Source organism: Magnolia sinica, chromosome 19 (assembly GCF_029962835.1).
Source record: "Magnolia sinica isolate HGM2019 chromosome 19, MsV1, whole genome shotgun sequence".
Classification (NCBI taxonomy): domain Eukaryota; kingdom Viridiplantae; phylum Streptophyta; class Magnoliopsida; order Magnoliales; family Magnoliaceae; genus Magnolia; species Magnolia sinica.
This window is the reverse complement of record NC_080591.1, coordinates 60,038,704-60,043,928: the sequence shown is the minus strand read 5'-3', so window position 1 is coordinate 60,043,928 and position 5,225 is coordinate 60,038,704. Positions and strand designations below refer to the sequence as shown.

The following is a 5,225-nucleotide window of genomic DNA, read 5'->3' as shown; positions in this document are numbered from 1 at the left end:
TGAAGATTCTTGAATTGGACTGCAATGCATTGATCTTATTCATCAGATCTACTTTTTAGCTTGATTTACCATTTCGATTCCTGGCTTTTGAAGGTTTTGAGCTTATTCTTGTAGAAATCGAGTGATACTGTTCTCTTATGATCTAAAATTTGTTCATTTAATGGGGTTGAAGCTGTTTATTTTATCATAGGGTTTTGACTCTTTGATTTGAAAGTTCTGAAGGTTCCTACTATGGAAGATAGTGAGATCTGCTTAAGTTTTGAAGGTTCTCACTGTTGTCAGACTTAAAGCCTTCAACATTCTGGCACTGCTCGACTGGTCGAGAGCCTGGCTCGATCGGTCGAGTGGGCCACTCGACTAGTCGAGGGCTGTTCGACTCAAAGTCCAACGACTTGGGTTTTTTGGTGTCCGGGCTGCTCGACCGGTCGAGGGGATGGCTTCGACCGATCAAGGGGGTCCCTCGACCAGTCGAGGCCTCGGCTCGACTAGTCGAGGTTACGTAGATCCTGCGCGGACTGCGTAAATTTGAAGCGGTTTCCGGACTTTTCCGGACTAGGTGCGTTAGTGGAGTTTCCTAAACTTTAAATAGGGGTCCTTAGGGCTATTCTAAAGTATTCTAAGGCTTCCTAAAGGTATTCTAAAGGGTTCTAGGGTTATCAAAGGGTGTAGCAAGGGTGAGATTCGAGGTTGTTCGAATCGAGCAAGTCCTCTCTCTTTGTAATTGATGCTTTCATAGTAGAATTTTGTCGCTTTGTGCCGTGATTTTTTCCCGAAAGGGTTTTCCACGTTAAATCTGCGTGTTTTCTTGTGTTTGCTTGGTGCCATTGTATTGCTATCCTAGATCTAGATCTGTGTGATTCCACGGGCCAAAATCCCAGCAAGTGGTATCAGAGCAGTTGTTGGGGCACAGATCTGAATTTGAGGGATTAGTAATAATGGGAAGCACTAGGTATGGGATTGAGAAGTACTCAGGGAAAAATAATTTTGAGTTATGGAAGATCAAGATGATGAGTTCCTTAATCAAGTAAGGCGAAGATGGTACTCTTGAGGAGCGGAAGTGTTGAGGGTCAAATATTACATATTAGACCCCAGTTATTGCTTAGATTTACGAACATGATACCGTTTAATGGCCCGCTTTAATCATGTTTGTGATGTAGTGTGTATTCACGAGCATGGACTGAAAAGGGAGCTTAAAGCATGGATTTCACTCTCTGATGACACTAAAGGCAAGGGACGGACTCCAGGGGACCAAGATCGACGGAATTACACGCCAGGGATCCGCGAAAATTGAGAAACTGAAGCTCAAGCGGCCTGAAAGTCAGCCAGAATGCAAGATCACTGGGTTTCCATCATCTGTTCGGCTCAAAACTGTATACATGGCTCGAGGACTAAAAACTAACCGTACACGTCAAAATCGAGCCATTGGATCCCTCTGGAAGTGGCCCAACGGACAGATCAGCCCATAAATCAGTGATTTGGGGCCCGCCTGGTATCTAAAAATGCTTCAATTTTGTTCTCAACGCCTTAAATGGAGTGACGCAGCAAATGGACGGAGCAGATGTCTCACGAACATCACAGTGGACCCTACATGAACAGTGCGTGTACATAGTGTACACGCACCGGCCGTGCACCGGACGGTCAGCTCGGTCAAAGACGGGCTGACCCGTCTTCTTCTTCCTCAGCAACAGCGGACGGACGCTGTCCGTCCGTTTTTCATCAGTGGGACCCACTCGCTCTCCAGATGATAAATCTGGACCATTCATCAGACTCCCACGGTCCATGTTACCATGGCCTAGGTGGAGAAACTTCAAGAAACATCGGAGATCGATTTTTGATCGTGCAAACGGAAGACGGACGGTCGGTTTAAAAATTCAATGGGCCACACTCAACCCAATCCAAAACCGACCATCTCAAAACGGTTTTCTGAGGAGAAATTAATGGACGTAGTGGATTTCGAAGATACCAAGTACGTGGACCCCACCAACTCGTTCAAAAAACAGAGCCTTCCTTTTCGGTATCTGCTGCGAAAGTTTGAACAGGGACTTGCGGCGGATCTCTTTGGGCCAACATCATGCATCAACGGTCAGATCCGAACCGTTTATGAGACTCAAATCGCTCGTCTCACTCAGACCTAGGAGAGCGAATTTGAAGGGAGCTGCATGATCGGTTTTCATCGTGAAAACGCAATTCGGACGGCGGTTTAAAAAAGCTCAGCAGGCGGCACCAAATCCAGTCGAAAACCATCCGTTTCCATCTAATTTTTCGAGCTGAATACAATGAACGGTATGGATTCTTCCGGTACCAACGATAATGGACTCCATCAGGAATCCAGCGCAAGTGCGTTCGCACCCCTGTGCCGGGAAATCCGGCCGTTGTGGACTCTTTTGTGTTTCTGGTCACCATCGGATGGGTAATCCAGACCGTCCATCTTGTAGGGACGAAAAATCTGACCAAGATATGAAGGATTACTTGCTGATCAGCAAGGAAAGTGGGCGATTTTGTGCACGCCTTCTTGGTTGCGTAAGAAGATTTACACGAGATCTCGTGGCTGCGTAAAAGAATTTGGATACGACTCCAACACGGCACGTCCTCTTGGGCGTGAGAACTCTCAGCCGGCTGTATCAGCCTATATGAAGGAGAGAGAAGGAATGGGCCAGGGAGGAAAAAACGGAGGGATCGTTTTGGCTTGGACGATTGCACAAGAGAAAGAGTAGTTGGAGTTTGGTATTTTTTTTGTTTATTTCTTTTTCTTTTTATTTTATTTTACTTTGTTTAAGGGATCCAGCCGCATCATGCCTGTGTGTGGCTAAACCTCTTAGCTAGGGCTAAGAGGTGAAGCCTGTAGCGAGATGGGAGATACTATTTCATGCTTTTAATTTAAATTCATGAACTGAATTTGATTTGTGTTGATTATTAAAGGAATGTTTTTCTTAGTCTTTAATGGTCTATTGTGACTGAAATTACAATGGGTCTGTAATGACTTTGAATATTTCTTTTTTCCCTTTTTGATGTTTATGGCGTCGGGAAGCCCTGTTGTTCACCATCGTCTCCTGGGCATGGTTGGATGATGGTACCCTTCCTAACTTTCATGCACTGTTGATTGGTTGGTAATTAGTTTAATCCTGTTGTTTGCTTTGTCTCCTGGGCATGGTTAGATGATGGAATCCATTCTAATTCATATACCTTTTATCTCTTGAAAACCAGATCAAGTAAGTTCAGTTTAAATTCCATAATTCTTGATGCAGGCATAAGATCTCCCTGATCCCTACAAGTGGATCCTCTGAATCCCTAGTTTCCTTCGTCTGAATTGTTTAAGTTCTAGATAATTATTCCACAATTATTCATCAATTTATATTTGATTTCGATTTCATCTTGGGCTATTTCTATTTCTACCTAGCTTCAGATAACGTACAGGTTTCAGTCCCTTGGGATTCGACCTCGGTCTCACCGAGTTTATTACTACATCACAACCCTATACGTGGGGAGTGAACAAGTTTTTGGCGCCGTTGCCGGGGACTGACGGCTACGATTTTCTGAAATTAATTAGTTTTAGAATTAGTTTAAGATTAGGATTTTTCTAACTATAGGTCTAGGTTTTTCTGATTTCTAGAAACTAACCTGTTTTTCTTGTTTTGTAGGATCCTAACATGAGTTTCTAAAATTGGTAATTCCTTCCTAAATTCCTCAACTTGTTCTACTTTTAAAATTAGGGTTTGAATTTTAGAAATTTTCTAATTCTAGTACTTTCCTATTTGTAGGAAATAGTTTATTTTTTAGAAACTTCTCTTTTATTTTGGAAACTAGGTTATTTATTTCCCTTTTTAGAAATTAACTTTCTATTTTTACCTTTTAGTAACTTTCTAATTCTAACTCTTTTAGAATCTAATTTTGTTTCCTAATTTTCTACTCATAGAATTTTTGTTTAGAAACTTTCCTATTGTGTAGGCCTTTAAGATAGAAATTTCTAATTCGGTAAGTTCTTTCTCTTTACTTTCTATTTTTCAGTTCTTTTTTTTAGTAATTTATTTCTAGTTTAGGACTTTCCTAATTTATTTTAGAAATTTCCACTTTCTTTTAGGAATTCCTTCTTTTAGAAATCAGTTTTCTGCTATCTTTCTTTTAAAGGATTGTTCTTCTCTTTTTAGAATCTAACTTATTTTGTTTTATTTTGCAGGTCCTTAACTTAGGGGCTTCAATTTGGTAATTTCTTTCCAACTCTCCCTCTCTTTCTTTTTAGATTTTCTTTTCCTTTCTTAGGATCAGGCTTTGAATTTGATTGAGGGCTGCGAGTGTTTCATGCCCAAGTGGGCCCGTGACAACACTCGACGTCTCTTGACTGAAGGAGGATTGGTTGAGGGGTTGACTATCCATCGCAGGACTAGACACCACTCGAAATCCCCTGAGTTAATTGAAGTTATGGCTGAAGACCAACCTCCTCTACTTCCACCCAGGGTGGAGGATACCCAAGATGAGAATGAGGTGCATCAGACACCCCCGCCTCGTACTTTACGAGATTATCTACAACCGGCGGGAGTGAGTACGCCCTCATGCATGATTTTTCCTGAAAACACGGGACAAATGGACATCAAGCCAGGAGTTATCCAACTCCTTCCCAAATTCCATGGACTTGAATCAGAAAGTCCATATTTACATTTGAAAGAGTTCGATGAGATTATAGCTACATTATGTTTTCCTAATGTATCTGAGGATACAATCAGGCTGAAACTCTTTCCTTTTTCCTTAAAAGAGAAAGCTAAGACGTGGTTACATTCACTGCGTCCTAGATCCATTGGCACATAGAACGACATGCAGAGGGAATTCATAAAAAAATTCTTCCCACATCATAAAACAATTACCCTCAGAAAAGTAATCATGAACTTTGCCCAAAAGGAAGATGAAACATTCTTCCAATGTTGGGAAAGGTTCAAACATTTGGTCAGTTCATGCCCACAATACGGATTTGAAACGTGGCGCATTACAAATTTTTTCTATGATGGACTGATATCTTCCATGCGCCAAATGGTCGAGACAATGTGTAATGGAGAGTTCATTAATAAAGATGTTGACGAGGTATGGGATTACCTCGATAGTCTTGCTGAAAAAACACAATCATGGGACTATTACCCAAAGTCGAACACCACGTCTAGGCCGACTCAATTAAAGGAGAAAGGTAGATTATATCTCTTGAAAGAAGAGGATGATCTCAAGTGTAAAGTGACTACGCT

At 41.7% G+C, this 5,225-nt stretch overlaps 1 non-coding gene across 1 annotated transcript; it reads right to left on the bottom strand.

Moving 5' to 3' along the window:
* Positions 1-4,854: 4,854 nt before the first annotated feature.
* On the bottom strand, positions 4,855-4,961 carry LOC131235844 (small nucleolar RNA R71). The gene has a single exon (XR_009166363.1). It is a non-coding gene; the product is annotated as a small nucleolar RNA R71 (small nucleolar RNA).
* Positions 4,962-5,225: the final 264 nt, after the last annotated feature.